We start from the raw sequence: 17,771 nt of genomic DNA, 5'->3' as shown, positions 1-17,771 counted from the left end.
CCGGGTGGGCGTTGTATTGGTTTTTCAGAAGTGTTAGACCTGTAAGAGAAAAATTTAAATGGTTGGGAAAGGCCATGGGATGTAGAAATATTTTTTTCACATTTTATTTCCTTGTAAAAACAGGTAAATCAATAGGGTTTTTCGTACGGATAAGTGCCCAGTGAACGGTTCGTTTAGCTTTATATATTGTTCCGGGTGGGCGTTGTATTGGTTTTTCGGAAGTGTTAGACCTGTAAGAGAAAAATTTAAATTGTTGGGAAAGGCCATGGGATGTAGAAATATTTTGTTCACATTTTACTTCCTTGTAAAAACAGGAAAATCAATAGGGATTTTCGTACGGATATGTACCCAGTGAACGGTTCGTTTAGCTTTATATATTGTTCCGGGTGGGCGTTGTATTGGTTTTTCGGAAGCGTTAGACCTGTAAGAAAAAAATTTAAATGGTTGGGAAAGGCCATGGGATGTAGATATATTTTTTTCACATTTTATTTCCTTGTAAAAACAGGTAAATCAATAGGGTTTTTCGTACGGATAAGTGCCCAGTGAACGGTTTGTTTAGCTTTATACATTGTTCCGGGCGGGCGTTGTATTGTTTTTTCGGAAGTGTTAGACCTGTAAGAGAAAAATTTAAATGGTTGGGAAAGGCCATGGGATGTAGAAATATTTTTTTCACATTTTACTTCCTTGTAAAAACAGGAAAATCGATAGGGATTTTCATACGGATAAGTACCCAGTGAACGGTTCGTTTATCTTTATATATTCTTCCGGGTGGGCGTTGTATTGGTTTTTCGGAAGTGTTAGACCTGTAAGAGAAAAATTTAAATGGTTGGGAAAGGCCATGGGATGTAGAAATATTTTTTTCACATTTACTTCCTTGTAAAAACAGGTAAATCAATAGGGTTTTTCGTACGGATAAGTGCCCAGTGAACGGTTCGTTTAGCTTTATATATTGTTCCGGGTGGGCGTTGTATTGATTTTTCGGAAGCGTTAGACCTGTAAGAGAAAAATTTAAATGGTTGGGAAAGGCCATGGGATATAGAAATATTTTTTTCACATTTTATTTCCGTTTAAAAACAGGTAAATCAATAGTGATTTTCGTACGGATAAGTACCTAGTGAACAGTTCGTTTAGCTTTATATATTGTTCCGGGTGGGCGTTGTATTGGTTTTTCAGAAGTGTTAGACCTGTAAGAGAAAAATTTAAATGGTTGGGAAAGGCCATGGGATGTAGAAATATTTTTTTCACATTTTTCTTCCTTATAAAAACAGGAAAATCAATAGGGATTTTCGTACGGATATGTACCCAGTGAACGGTTCATTTAGCTTTATATATTGTTCCGGGTGGGCGTTGTATTGGTTTTTCGGAAGCGTTAGACCTGTAAGAGAAAAATTTAAATGGTTGGGAAAGGCCATGTGATGTAGAAATATTTTTTTCACATTTTATTTCCTTGTAAAAACAGGTAAATCAATAGGGTTTTTCGTACGGATAAGTGCCCAGTGAACGGTTCGTTTAGCTTTATATATTGTTCCGGGTGGGCGTTGTTTTGGTTTTTCGGAAGTGTTAGACCTGTAAGAGAAAAATTTAAATGGTTGGAAAAGGCCATGGGATGTAGAAATATTTTTTTCACATTTTACTTCCTTGTAAAAACAGGAAAATCGATAGGGATTTTCGTACGGATAAGTACCCAGTGAACGGTTTGTTTATCTTAATATATTCTTCCGGGTGGGCGTTGTATTGGTTTTTCGGAAGTGTTAGACCTGTAAGAGAAAAATTTAAATGGTTGGGAAAGGCCATGGGATGTAGAAATATTTTTTTCACATTTACTTCCTTGTAAAAACAGGTAAATCAATAGGGTTTTTCGTACGGATAAGTACCCAGTGAACCGTTCGTTTAGCTTTATATATTGTTCGGGGTGGGCGTTGTATTGGATTTTCGGAAGTGTTAGACCTGTAAGAGAAAAATTTAAATGGTTGGGAAAGGCCATGGGATGTAGAAATATTTTTTTCACATTTACTTCCTTGTAAAAACAGGTAAATCAATAGGGTTTTTCGTACGGATAAGTACCCAGTGAACGGTTCGTTTAGCTTTATATATTGTTCCGGGTGGGCGTTGTATTGGGTTTTGGGAAGTGTTAGACCTGTAAGAGAAAAATTTAAATGGTTGGGAAAGGCCATGGGATGTAGAAATATTTTTTTCACATTTTATTTCCTTTTAAAAACAGGTAAATCAATAGGGATTTTCGTACGGATAAGTACCCAGTGAACGGTTCGTTTAGCTTTATATATTGTTCCGGGTGGGCTTTGTATTGGTTTTTTGAAAGTGTTAGACCTGTAAGAGAAAAATTTAAATGGTTGGGAAAGGCCATGTGATGTAGAAATATTTTTTTCACATTTACTTCCTTGTAAAAACAGGTAAATCAATAGGGTTTTTCGTGCGGATAAGTACCCAGTGAACGGTTCGTTTAGCTTTATATATTGTTCCGGATGGGCGTTGTATTGGTTTTTCAGAAGTGTTAGACCTGTAAGAGAAAAATTTAAATGGTTGGGAAAGGCCATGGGATGTAGAAATATTTTGTTCACATTTTTCTTCCTTATAAAAACAGGAAAATCAATAGGGATTTTCGTACGGATATGTACCCAGTGAACGGTTCGTTTAGCTTTATATATTGTTCCGGGTGGGCGTTGTATTGGTTTTTCAGAAGTGTTAGACCTGTAAGAGAAAAATTTAAATGGTTGGGAAAGGCCATGGGATGTAGAAATATTTTTTTCACATTTTATTTCCTTGTAAAAACAGGTAAATCAATAGGGTTTTTCGTACGGATAAGTGCCCAGTGAACGGTTCGTTTAGCTTTATATATTGTTCCGGGTGGGCGTTGTATTGGTTTTTCGGAAGTGTTAGACCTGTAAGAGAAAAATTTAAATTGTTGGGAAAGGCCATGGGATGTAGAAATATTTTTTTCACATTTTACTTCCTTGTAAAAACAGGAAAATCAATAGGGATTTTCGTACGGATATGTACCCAGTGAACGGTTCGTTTAGCTTTATATATTGTTCCGGGTGGGCGTTGTATTGGTTTTTCGGAAGCGTTAGACCTGTAAGAAAAAAATTTAAATGGTTGGGAAAGGCCATGGGATGTAGATATATTTTTTTCACATTTTATTTCCTTGTAAAAACAGGTAAATCAATAGGGTTTTTCGTACGGATAAGTGCCCAGTGAACGGTTTGTTTAGCTTTATACATTGTTCCGGGCGGGCGTTGTATTGTTTTTTCGGAAGTGTTAGACCTGTAAGAGAAAAATTTAAATGGTTGGGAAAGGCCATGGGATGTAGAAATATTTTTTTCACATTTTACTTCCTTGTAAAAACAGGAAAATCGATAGGGATTTTCATACGGATAAGTACCCAGTGAACGGTTCGTTTATCTTTATATATTCTTCCGGGTGGGCGTTGTATTGGTTTTTCGGAAGTGTTAGACCTGTAAGAGAAAAATTTAAATGGTTGGGAAAGGCCATGGGATGTAGAAATATTTTTTTCACATTTTATTTCCGTTTAAAAACAGGTAAATCAATAGTGATTTTCGTACGGATAAGTACCTAGTGAACGGTTCGTTTAGCTTTATATATTGTTCCGGGTGGGCGTTGTATTGGTTTTTCAGAAGTGTTAGACCTGTAAGAGAAAAATTTAAATGGTTGGGAAAGGCCATGTGATGTAGAAATATTTTTTTCACATTTTATTTCCGTTTAAAAACAGGTAAATCAATAGTGATTTTCGTACGGATAAGTACCTAGTGAACGGTTCGTTTAGCTTTATATATTGTTCCGGGTGGGCGTTGTATTGGTTTTTCAGAAGCGTTAGACCTGTAAGAGAAAAATTTAAATGGTTGGGAAAGGCCATGTGATGTAGAAATATTTTTTTCACATTTTATTTCCTTGTAAAAACAGGTAAATCAATAGGGTTTTTCGTACGGATAAGTGCCCAGTGAACGGTTCGTTTAGCTTTATATATTGTTCCGGGTGGGCGTTGTTTTGGTTTTTCGGAAGTGTTAGACCTGTAAGAGAAAAATTTAAATGGTTGGAAAAGGCCATGGGATGTAGAAATATTTTTTTCACATTTTACTTCCTTGTAAAAACAGGAAAATCGATAGGGATTTTCATACGGATAAGTACCCAGTGAACGGTTTGTTTATCTTAATATATTCTTCCGGGTGGGCGTTGTATTGGTTTTTCGGAAGTGTTAGACCTGTAAGAGAAAAATTTAAATGGTTGGGAAAGGCCATGGGATGTAGAAATATTTTTTTCACATTTACTTCCTTGTAAAAACAGGTAAATCAATAGGGTTTTTCGTACGGATAAGTACCCAGTGAACCGTTCGTTTAGCTTTATATATTGTTCGGGGTGGGCGTTGTATTGGATTTTCGGAAGTGTTAGACCTGTAAGAGAAAAATTTAAATGGTTGGGAAAGGCCATGGGATGTAGAAATATTTTTTTCACATTTACTTCCTTGTAAAAACAGGTAAATCAATAGGGTTTTTCGTACGGATAAGTACCCAGTGAACGGTTCGTTTAGCTTTATATATTGTTCCGGGTGGGCGTTGTATTGGTTTTTCAGAAGTGTTAAACCTGTAAGAGAAAAATTTAAATGGTTGGGAAAGGCCATGGGATGTAGAAATATTTTGTTCACATTTAATTTCCTTTTAAAAACAGGTAAATCAATAGGGTTTTTCGTACGGATAAGTACCCAGTGAACGGTTCGTTTAGCTTTATATATTGTTCCGGGTGGGCGTTGTATTGGTTTTTCAGAAGTGTTAGACCTGTAAGAGAAAAATTTAAATGGTTGGGAAAGGCCATGGGATGTAGAAATATTTTTTTCACATTTTTCTTCCTTATAAAAACAGGAAAATCAATAGGGATTTTCGTACGGATATGTACCCAGTGAACGGTTCGTTTAGCTTTATATATTGTTCCGGGTGGGCGTTGTATTGGTTTTTCGGAAGCGTTAGACCTGTAAGAGAAAAATTTAAATGGTTGGGAAAGGCCATGTGATGTAGAAATATTTTTTTCACATTTTATTTCCTTGTAAAAACAGGTAAATCAATAGGGTTTTTCGTACGGATAAGTGCCCAGTGAACGGTTCGTTTAGCTTTATATATTGTTCCGGGTGGGCGTTGTTTTGGTTTTTCGGAAGTGTTAGACCTGTAAGAGAAAAATTTAAATGGTTGGAAAAGGCCATGGGATGTAGAAATATTTTTTTCACATTTTACTTCCTTGTAAAAACAGGAAAATCGATAGGGATTTTCGTACGGATAAGTACCCAGTGAACGGTTTGTTTATCTTAATATATTCTTCCGGGTGGGCGTTGTATTGGTTTTTCGGAAGTGTTAGACCTGTAAGAGAAAAATTTAAATGGTTGGGAAAGGCCATGGGATGTAGAAATATTTTTTTCACATTTACTTCCTTGTAAAAACAGGTAAATCAATAGGGTTTTTCGTACGGATAAGTACCCAGTGAACCGTTCGTTTAGCTTTATATATTGTTCCGGGTGGGCGTTGTATTGGTTTTTCGGAAGTGTTAGACCTGTAAGAGAAAAATTTAAATGGTTGGGAAAGGCCATGGGATGTAGAAATATTTTTTTCACATTTACTTCCTTGTAAAAACAGGTAAATCAATAGGGTTTTTCGTACGGATAAGTACCCAGTGAACGGTTCGTTTAGCTTTATATATTGTTCCGGGTGGGTGTTGTATTGGTTTTTCAGAAGTGTTAGACTTGTAAGAGAAAAATTTAAATGGTTGGGAAAGGCCATGGGATGTAGAAATATTTTTTTCACATTTAATTTCCTTTTAAAAACAGGTAAATCAATAGGTTTTTTCGTACGGATAAGTACCCAGTGAACGGTTCGTTTAGCTTTATATATTGTTCCGGGTGGGCGTTGTATTGGTTTTTTGGAAGTGTTAGACTTGTAAGAGAAAAATTTAAATGGTTGGGAAAGGCCATGGGATGTAGAAATATTTTTTTCACATTTTTCCCTTCTTATAAAAACAGGAAAGTCAATAGGGATTTTCGTACGGATATGTACCCAGTGAACGGTTCGTTTAGCTTTATATATTGTTCCGGGTGGGCGTTGTATTGGTTTTTCGGAAGCGTTAGACCTGTAAGAGAAAATTTAAATGGTTGGGAAAGGCCATGGGATGTAGAAATATTTTTTTCACATTTTATTTCCTTGTAAAAACAGGTAAATCAATAGGGTTTTTCGTACGGATAAGTGCCCAGTGAACGGTTCGTTTAGCTTTATATATTGTTCCGGGTGGGCGTTGTATTGGTTTTTCGGAAGTGTTAGACCTGTAAGAGAAAAATTTAAATGGTTGGGAAAGGCCATGGGATGTAGAAATATTTTTTTCACATTTTACTTCCTTGTAAAAACAGGAAAATCAATAGGGATTTTCGTACGGATATGTACCCAGTGAACGGTTCGTTTAGCTTTATATATTGTTCCGGGTGGGCGTTGTATTGGTTTTTCAGAAGCGTTAGACCTGTAAGAAAAAAATTTAAATGGTTGGGAAAGGCCATGGGATGTAGAAATATTTTTTTCACATTTTATTTCCTTGTAAAAACAGGTAAATCAATAGGGTTTTTCGTACGGATAAGTGCCCAGTGAACGGTTTGTTTAGCTTTATACATTGTTCCGGATGGGCGTTGTATTGTTTTTTCGGAAGTGTTAGACCTGTAAGAGAAAAATTTAAATGGTTGGGAAAGGCCATGGGATGTAGAAATATTTTTTTCACATTTCATTTCCTTTTAAAAACAGGTAAATCAATAGGTTTTTTCGTACGGATAAGTACCCAGTGAACGGTTCGTTTAGCTTTATATATTGTTCCGGGTGGGCGTTGTATTGGTTTTTTGGAAGTGTTAGACTTGTAAGAGAAAAATTTAAATGGTTGGGAAACGCCATGGGATGTAGAAATATTTTTTTTCACATTTTTCTTCCTTATAAAAACAGGAAAATCAATAGGGATTTTCGTACGGATATGTACCCTGTGAACGGTTCGTTTAGCTTTATATATTGTTCCGGGTGGGCGTTGTATTGGTTTTTCGGAAGCGTTAGACCTGTAAGAGAAAAATTTAAATGGTTGGGAAAGGCCATGGGATGTAGAAATATTTTTTTCACATTTTATTTCCTTGTAAAAACAGGTAAATCAATAGGGTTTTTCGTACGGATAAGTGCCCAGTGAACGGTTCGTTTAGCTTTATATATTGTTCCGGGTGGGCGTTGTATTGGTTTTTCGGAAGTGTTAGACCTGTAAGAGAAAAATTTAAATGGTTGGGAAAGGCCATGGGATGTAGAAATATTTTTTTCACATTTTACTTCCTTGTAAAAACAGGAAAATCGATAGGGATTTTCGTACGGATAAGTACCCAGTGAACGGTTCGTTTATCTTAATATATTCTTCCGGGTGGGCGTTGTATTGGTTTTTCGGAAGCGTTAGACCTGTAAGAGAAAAATTTAAATGGTTGGGAAAGGCCATGGGATGTAGAAATATTTTTTTCACATTTACTTCCTTGTAAAAACAGGTAAATCAATAGGGTTTTTCGTACGGATAAGTACCCAGTGAACCGTTCGTTTAGCTTTATATATTGTTCCGGGTGGGCGTTGTATTGGTTTTTCGGAAGTGTTAGACCTGTAAGAGAAAAATTTAAATGGTTGGGAAAGGCCATGGGATGTAGAAATATTTTTTTCACATTTACTTCCTTGTAAAAACAGGTAAATCAATAGGGTTTTTCGTACGGATAAGTACCCAGTGAACCGTTCGTTTAGCTTTATATATTGTTCCGGGTGGGTGTTGTATTGGTTTTTCAGAAGTGTTAGACTTGTAAGAGAAAAATTTAAATGGTTGGGAAAGGCCATGGGATGTAGAAATATTTTTTTCACATTTAATTTCCTTTTAAAAACAGGTAAATCAATAGGTTTTTTCGTACGGATAAGTACCCAGTGAACGGTTCGTTTAGCTTTATATATTGTTCCGGGTGGGCGTTGTATTGGTTTTTTGGAAGTGTTAGACTTGTAAGAGAAAAATTTAAATGGTTGGGAAAGGCCATGGGATGTAGAAATATTTTTTTCACATTTTTCTTCCTTATAAAAACAGGAAAATCAATAGGGATTTTCGTACGGATATGTACCCAGTGAACGGTAAGTTTAGCTTTATATATTGTTCCGGGTGGGCGTTGTATTGGTTTTTCGGAAGCGTTAGACCTGTAAGAGAAAAATTTAAATGGTTGGGAAAGGCCATGGGATGTAGAAATATTTTTTTCACATTTTATTTCCTTGTAAAAACAGGTAAATCAATAGGGTTTTTCGTACGGATAAGTGCCCCGTGAACGGTTCGTTTAGCTTTATATATTGTTCCGGGTGGGCGTTGTATTGGTTTTTCGGAAGTGTTAGACCTGTAAGAGAAAAATTTAAATGGTTGGGAAAGGCCATGGGATGTAGAAATATTTTTTTCACATTTTACTTCCTTGTAAAAACAGGAAAATCAATAGGGATTTTCGTACGGATATGTACCCAGTGAACGGTTCGTTTAGCTTTATATATTGTTCCGGGTGGGCGTTGTATTGGTTTTTCGGAAGCGTTAGACCTGTAAGAAAAAAATTTAAATGGTTGGGAAAGGCCATGGGATGTAGAAATATTTTTTTCACATTTTATTTCCTTGTAAAAACAGGTAAATCAATAGGGTTTTTCGTACGGATAAGTGCCCAGTGAACGGTTTGTTTAGCTTTATACATTGTTCCGGATGGGCGTTGTATTGTTTTTTCGGAAGTGTTAGACCTGTAAGAGAAAAATTTAAATGGTTGGGAAAGGCCATGGGATGTAGAAATATTTTTTTCACATTTCATTTCCTTTTAAAAACAGGTAAATCAATAGGTTTTTTCGTACGGATAAGTACCCAGTGAACGGTTCGTTTAGCTTTATATATTGTTCCGGGTGGGCGTTGTATTGGTTTTTTGGAAGTGTTAGACTTGTAAGAGAAAAATTTAAATGGTTGGGAAACGCCATGGGATGTAGAAATATTTTTTTCACATTTTTCTTCCTTATAAAAACAGGAAAATCAATAGGGATTTTCGTACGGATATGTACCCAGTGAACGGTTCTTTTAGCTTTATATATTGTTCCGGGTGGGCGTTGTATTGGTTTTTCGGAAGCGTTAGACCTGTAAGAGAAAAATTTAAATGGTTGGGAAAGGCCATGGGATGTAGAAATATTTTTTTCACATTTTATTTCCTTGTAAAAACAGGTAAATCAATAGGGCTTTTCGTACGGATAAGTGCCCAGTGAACGGTTCGTTTAGCTTTATATATTGTTCCGGGTGGGCGTTGTATTGGTTTTTCGGAAGTGTTAGACCTGTAAGAGAAAAATTTAAATGGTTGGGAAAGGCCATGGGATGTAGAAATATTTTTTTCACATTTTACTTCCTTGTAAAAACAGGAAAATCAATACGGATTTTCGTACGGATATGTACCCAGAGAACGGTTCGTTTAGCTTTATATATTGTTCCGGGTGGGCGTTGTATTGGTTTTTAGGAAGCGTTAGACCTGTAAGAAAAAAATTTAAATGGTTGGGAAAGGCCATGGGATGTAGAAATATTTTTTTCACATTTTATTTCCTTGTAAAAACAGGTAAATCAATAGGGTTTTTCGTACGGATAAGTGCCCAGTGAACGGTTTGTTTAGCTTTATACATTGTTCCGGGTGGGCGTTGTATTGTTTTTTCGGAAGTGTTAGACCTGTAAGAGAAAAATTTAAATGGTTGGGAAAGGCCATGGGATGTAGAAATATTTTTTTCACATTTTAATTCCTTGTAAAAACAGGAAAATCGATAGGGATTTTCATACGGATAAGTACCCAGTGAACGGTTCGTTTATCTTTATATATTCTTCCGGGTGGGCGTTGTATTGGTTTTTCGGAAGTGTTAGACCTGTAAGAGAAAAATTTAAATGGTTTGGAAAGGCCATGGGATGTAGAAATATTTTTTTCACATTTACTTCCTTGTAAAAACAGGTAAATCAATAGGGTTTTTTGTACGGATAAGTGCCCAGTGAACGGTTCGTTTAGCTTTATATATTGTTCCGGGTGGGCGTTGTATTGATTTTTCGGAAGTGTTAGACCTGTAAGAGAAAAATTTAAATGGTTGGGAAAGGCCATGGGATATAGAAATATTTTTTTCACATTTTATTTCCGTTTAAAAACAGGTAAATCAATATTGATTTTCGTATGGATAAGTACCCAGTGAACGGTTCGTTTAGCTTTATATATTGTTCCGGGTGGGCGTTGTATTGGTTTTTCGGAAGCGTTAGACCTGTAAGAAAAAAATTTAAATGGTTGGGAAAGGCCATGGGATGTAGAAATATTTTTTTCACATTTTATTTCCTTGTAAAAACAGGTAAATCAATAGGGTATTTCGTACGGATAAGTGCCCAGTGAACGGTTTGTTTAGCTTTATACATTGTTCCGGGTGGGCGTTGTATTGTTTTTTCGGAAGTGTTAGACCTGTAAGAGAAAAATTTAAATGGTTGGTAAAGGCCATGGGATGTAGAAATATTTTTTTCACATTTTAATTCCTTGTAAAAACAGGAAAATCAATAGGGATTTTCGTACGGATATGTACCCAGTGAACGGTTCGTTTAGCTTTATATATTGTTCCGGGTGGGCGTTGTATTGGTTTTTCGGAAGCGTTAGACCTGTAAGAGAAAAATTTAAATGGTTGGGAAAGGCCATGGGATGTAGAAATATTTTTTTCACATTTTATTTCCTTGTAAAAACAGGTAAATCAATAGGGTTTTTCGTACGGATAAGTGCCCAGTGAACGGTTCGTTTAGCTTTATATATTGTTCCGGGTGGGCGTTGTATTGGTTTTTCGGAAGTGTTAGACCTGTAAGAGAAAAATTTAAATGGTTGGGAAAGGCCATGGGATGTAGAAATATTTTTTTGACATTTTACTTCCTTGTAAAAACAGGAAAATCAATAGGGATTTTCGTACGGATATGTACCAAGAGAACGGTTCGTTTAGCTTTATATATTGTTCCGGGTGGGCGTTGTATTGGTTTTTCAGAAGCGTTAGACCTGTAAGAAAAAAATTTATATGGTTGGGAAAGGCCATGGGATGTAGAAATATTTTTTTCACATTTTATTTCCTTGTAAAAACAGGTAAATCAATAGGGTTTTTCGTACGGATAAGTGCCCAGTGAACGGTTTGTTTAGCTTTATACATTGTTCCGGGTGGGCGTTGTATTGTTTTTTCGGAAGTGTTAGACCTGTAAGAGAAAAATTTAAATGGTTGGGAAAGGCCATGGGATGTAGAAATATTTTTTTCACATTTTAATTCCTTGTAAAAACAGGAAAATCGATAGGGATTTTCATACGGATAAGTACCCAGTGAACGGTTCGTTTATCTTTATATATTCTTCCGGGTGGGCGTTGTATTGGTTTTTCGGAAGTGTTAGACCTGTAAGAGAAAAATTTAAATGGTTGGGAAAGGCCATGGGATGTAGAAATATTTTTTTCACATTTTATTTCCGTTTAAAAACAGGTAAATCAATAGTGATTTTCGTACGGATAAGTACCCAGTGAACGGTTCGTTTAGCTTTATATATTGTTCCGGGTGGGCGTTGTATTGGTTTTTCGGAAGCGTTAGACCTGTAAGAAAAAAATTTAAATGGTTGGGAAAGGCCATGGGATGTAGAAATATTTTTTTCACATTTTATTTCCTTGTAAAAACAGGTAAATCAATAGGGTTTTTCGTACGGATAAGTGCCCAGTGAACGGTTTGTTTAGCTTTATACATTTTTCCGGGTGGGCGTTGTATTGTTTTTTCGGAAGTGTTAGACCTGTAAGAGAAAAATTTAAATGGTTGGGAAAGGCCATGGGATGTAGAAATATTTTTTTCATATTTTACTTCCTTGTAAAAACAGGAAAATCGATAGGGATTTTCATACGGATAAGTACCCAGTGAACGGTTCGTTTATCTTTATATATTCTTCCGGGTGGGCGTTGTATTGGTTTTTCGGAAGTGTTAGACCTGTAAGAGAAAAATTTAAATGGTTGGGAAAGGCCATGGGATGTAGAAATATTTTTTTCACATTTACTTCCTTGTAAAAACAGGTAAATCAATAGGGTTTTTCGTACGGATAAGTGCCCAGTGAACGGTTCGTTTAGCTTTATATATTGTTCCGGGTGGGCGTTGTTTTGGTTTTTCAGAAGTGTTAGACCTGTAAGAGAAAAATTTAAAAGGTTGGGAAAGGCCATGGGATGTAGAAATATTTTTTTCACATTTTACTTCCTTGTAAAAACAGGAAAATCGATAGGGATTTTCGTACGGATAAGTAGCTAGTGAACGGTTCCTTTATCTTTATATATTCTTCTGGGTGGGCGTTGTATTGGATTTTCGGAAGTGTTAGACCTGTAAGAGAAAAATTTAAATGGTTTGGAAAGGCCATGGGATGTAGAAATATTTTTTTCACATTTACTTCCTTGTAAAAACAGGTAAATCAATAGGGTTTTTCGTACGGATAAGTACCCAGTGAACGGTTCGTTTAGCTTTATATATTGTTCCGGGTGGGCGTTGTATTGGTTTTTCGGAAGTGTTAGACCTGTAAGAGAAAAATTTAAATGGTTGGGAAAGGCCATGGGATGTAGAAATATTTTTTTCACATTTTATTTCCTTTTAAAAACAGGTAAATCAATAGGGATTTTCGTACGGATAAGTACCAAGTGAACGGTTCGTTTAGCTTTATATTTTGTTCCGGGTGGGCGTTGTATTGGTTTTTCGGAAGCGTTAGACCTGTAAGAGAAAAATTTAAATGGTTGGGAAAGGCCATGGGATGTAGAAATATTTTTTTCACATTTTATTTCCTTGTAAAAACAGGTAAATCAATAGGGTTTTTCGTACGGATAAGTGCCCAGTGAACGGTTCGTTTAGCTTTATATATTGTTCCGGGTAGGCGTTGTTTTGGTTTTTCGGAAGTGTTAGACCTGTAAGAGAAAAATTTAAATGGTTGGAAAAGGCCATGGGATGTAGAAATATTTTTTTCACATTTTACTTCCTTGTAAAAACAGGAAAATCGATAGGGATTTTCGAACGGATAAGTACCCAGTGAACGGTTCGTTTAGCTTTATATATTGTTCCGGGTGGGGGTTGTATTGGTTTTTCAGAAGTGTTAGACCTGTAAGAGAAAAATTTAAATGGTTGGGAAAGGCCATGGGATGTAGAAATATTTTTTTCACATTTAATTTCCTTTTAAAAACAGGAAAATCAATAGGGATTTTCGTACGGATATGTACCCAGTGAACGGTTCGTTTAGCTTTATATATTGTTCCGGGTGGGCGTTGTATTGGTTTTTCGGAAGCGTTAGACCTGTAAGAGAAAAATTTAAATGGTTGGGAAAGGCCATGGGATGTAGAAATATTTTTTTCACATTTTATTTCCTTGTAAAAACAGGTAAATCAATAGGGTTTTTCGTACGGATAAGTGCCCAGTGAACGGTTTGTTTAGCTTTCTATATTGTTCCGGGTGGGCGTTGTATTGGTTTTTCGGAAGTGTTAGACCTGTAAGAGAAAAATTTAAATGGTTGGGAAAGGCCATGGGATGTAGAAATATTTTTTTCACATTTTACTTCCTTGTAAAAACAGGAAAATCAATAGGGATTTTCGTACGGATATGTACCCAGTGAACGGTTCGTTTAGCTTTATATATTGTTCCGGGTGGGCGTTGTATTGGTTTTTCGGAAGTGTTAGACCTGTAAGAGAAAAATTTAAATGGTTGGGAAAGGCCATGGGATGTAGAAATATTTTTTTCACATTTACTTCCTTGTAAAAACAGGTAAATCAATAGGGTTTTTCGTACGGATAAGTGCCCAGTGAACGGTTCGTTTAGATTTATATATTGTTCCGGGTGGGCGTTGTATTGATTTTTCGGAAGTGTTAGACTTGTAAGAGAAAAATTTAAATGGTTGGGAAAGGCCATGGGATGTAGAAATATTTTTTTCACATTTTATTTCCGTTTAAAAACAGGTAAATCAATAGTGATTTTCGTATGGATAAGTACCCAGTGAACGGTTCGTTTAGCTTTATATATTGTTCCGGGTGGGCGTTGTTTTAGTTTTTCAGAAGTGTTAGACCTGTAAGAGAAAAATTTAAATGGTTGGGAAAGGCCATGGGATGTAGAAATATTTTTTTCACATTTTACTTCCTTGTAAAAACAGGAAAATCAATAGGGATTTTCGTACGGATATGTACCCAGTGAACGGTTCATTTAGCTTTATATATTGTTCCGGGTGGGCGTTGTATTGGTTTTTCGGAAGCGTTAGACCTGTAAGAGAAAAATTTAAATGGTTGGGAAAGGCCATGGGATGTAGAAATATTTTTTTCACATTTTATTTCCTTGTAAAAACAGGTAAATCAATAGGGTTTTTCGTACGGATAAGTGCCCAGTGAACGGTTCGTTTAGCTTTATATATTGTTCCGGGTGGGCGTTGTTTTGGTTTTTCGGAAGTGTTAGACCTGTAAGAGAAAAATTTAAATGGTTGGAAAAGGCCATGGGATGTAGAAATATTTTTTTCACATTTTACTTCCTTGTAAAAACAGGAAAATCGATAGGGATTTTCGTACGGATAAGTACCCAGTGAACGGTTCGTTTATCTTAATATATTCTTCCGGGTGGGCGTTGTATTGGTTTTTCGGAAGTGTTAGACCTGTAAGAGAAAAATTTAAATGGTTGGGAAAGGCCATGGGATGTAGAAATATTTTTTTCACATTTACTTCCTTGTAAAAACAGGTAAATCAATAGGGTTTTTCGTACGGATAAGTGCCCAGTGAACGGTTCATATAGCTTTATATATTGTTCCGGGTGGGCGTTGTATTGTTTTTTCGGAAGTGTTAGACCTGTAAGAGAAAAATTTAAATGGTTGGGAAAGGCCATGGGATTTAGAAATATTTTTTCACATTTTACTTCCTTGTAAAAACAGGAAAATCGATAGGGATTTTCATACGGATAAGTACCCAGTGAACGGTTCGTTTATCTTTATATATTCTTCCGGGTGGGCGTTGTATTGGTTTTTCGGAAGTGTTAGACCTGTAAGAGAAAAATTTAAATGGTTGGGAAAGGCCATGGGATGTAGAAATATTTTTTTCACATTTTACTTCCTTGTAAAACAGGAAAATCGATAGGGATTTTGGGACGGATAAGTACCTAGTGAACGGTTCGTTTATCTTTATATATTCTTCCGGGTGGGCGTTGTATTGGATTTTCAGAAGTGTTAGACCTGTAAGAGAAAAATTTAAATGGTTGGGAAAGGCCATGGGATGTAGAAATATTTTTTTCACATTTACTTCCTTGTAAAAACAGGTAAATCAATAGGGATTTTCGTACGGATAAGTACCCAGTGAACGGTTCGTTTAGCTTTATATATTGTTCCGGGTGGGCGTTGTATTGGTTTTTCGGAAGTGTTAGACCTGTAAGAGAAAAATTTAAATGGTTGGGAAAGGCCATGGGATGTAGAAATATTTTTTTCACATTTTATTTCCTTTTAAAAACAGGTAAATCAATAGGGATTTTCGTACGGATAAGTAGCTAGTGAACGGTTCCTTTATCTTTATATATTCTTCTGGGTGGGCGTTGTATTGGATTTTCGGAAGTGTTAGACCTGTAAGAGAAAAATTTAAATGGTTTGGAAAGGCCATGGGATGTAGAAATATTTTTTTCACATTTACTTCCTTGTAAAAACAGGTAAATCAATAGGGTTTTTCGTACGGATAAGTGCCCAGTGAACGGTTCGTTTAGCTTTATATATTGTTCCGGGTGGGCGTTGTTTTGGTTTTTCAGAAGTGTTAGACCTGTAAGAGAAAAATTTAAAAGGTTGGGAAAGGCCATGGGATGTAGAAATATTTTTTTCACATTTTACTTCCTTGTAAAAACAGGAAAATCGATAGGGATTTTCGTACGGATAAGTAGCTAGTGAACGGTTCCTTTATCTTTATATATTCTTCTGGGTGGGCGTTGTATTGGATTTTCGGAAGTGTTAGACCTGTAAGAGAAAAATTTAAATGGTTTGGAAAGGCCATGGGATGTAGAAATATTTTTTTCCCATTTACTTCCTTGTAAAAACAGGTAAATCAATAGGGTTTTTCGTACGGATAAGTACCCAGTGAACGGTTCGTTTAGCTTTATATATTGTTCCGGGTGGGCGTTGTATTGGTTTTTCGGAAGTGTTAGACCTGTAAGAGAAAAATTTAAATGGTTGGGAAAGGCCATGGGATGTAGAAATATTTTTTTCACATTTTATTTCCTTTTAAAAACAGGTAAATCAATAGGGATTTTCGTACGGATAAGTACCAAGTGAACGGTTCGTTTAGCTTTATATTTTGTTCCGGGTGGGCGTTGTATTGGTTTTTCGGAAGTGTTAGACCTGTAAGAGAAATATTTTAATGGTTGGGAAAGGCCATGGGATGTAGAAATATTTTTTTCACATTTTACTTCCTTGTAAAAACAGGAAAATCAATAGGGATTTTCGTACGGATATGTACCCAGTGAACGGTTCATTTAGCTTTATATATTGTTCCGGGTGGGCGTTGTATTGGTTTTTCGGAAGCGTTAGACCTGTAAGAGAAAAATTTAAATTGTTGGGAAAGGCCATGGGATGTAGAAATATTTTTTTCACATTTTATTTCCTTGTAAAAACAGGTAAATCAATAGGGTTTTTCGTACGGATAAGTGCCCAGTGAACGGTTCGTTTAGCTTTATATATTGTTCCGGGTAGGCGTTGTTTTGGTTTTTCGGAAGTGTTAGACCTGTAAGAGAAAAATTTAAATGGTTGGAAAAGGCCATGGGATGTAGAAATATTTTTTTCACATTTTACTTCCTTGTAAAAACAGGAAAATCGATAGGGATTTTCGAACGGATAAGTACCCAGTGAACGGTTCGTTTAGCTTTATATATTGTTCCGGGTGGGGGTTGTATTGGTTTTTCGGAAGTGTTAGACCTGTAAGAGAAAAATTTAAATGGTTGGGAAAGGCCATGGGATGTAGAAATATTTTTTTCACATTTAATTTCCTTTTAAAAACAGGAAAATAAATAGGGATTTTCGTACGGATATGTACCCAGTGAACGGTTCGTTTAGCTTTATATATTGTTCCGGGTGGGCGTTGTATTGGTTTTTCGGAAGCGTTAGACCTGTAAGAGAAAAATTTAAATGGTTGGGAAAGGCCATGGGATGTAGAATTATTTTTTTCACATTTTATTTCCTTGTAAAAACAGGTAAATCAATAGGGTTTTTCGTACGGATAAGTGCCCAGTGAACGGTTTGTTTAGCTTTCTATATTGTTCCGGGTGGGCGTTGTATTGGTTTTTCGGAAGTGTTAGACCTGTAAGAGAAAAATTTAAATGGTTGGGAAAGGCCATGGGATGTAGAAATATTTTTTTCACATTTTACTTCCTTGTAAAAACAGGAAAATCAATAGGGATTTTCGTACGGATATGTACCCAGTGAACGGTTCGTTTAGCTTTATATATTGTTCCGGGTGGGCGTTGTATTGGTTTTTCGGAAGTGTTAGACCTGTAAGAGAAAAATTTAAATGGTTGGGAAAGGCCATGGGATGTAGAAATATTTTTTTCACATTTACTTCCTTGTAAAAACAGGTAAATCAATAGGGTTTTTCGTACGGATAAGTGCCCAGTGAACGGTTCGTTTAGATTTATATATTGTTCCGGGTGGGCGTTGTATTGATTTTTCGG

The sequence above is a fragment of the Paroedura picta genome, chromosome 2, assembly GCF_049243985.1.
Source record: "Paroedura picta isolate Pp20150507F chromosome 2, Ppicta_v3.0, whole genome shotgun sequence".
NCBI lineage: Eukaryota > Metazoa > Chordata > Lepidosauria > Squamata > Gekkonidae > Paroedura > Paroedura picta.
This window is presented reverse-complemented; position numbering follows the sequence as displayed.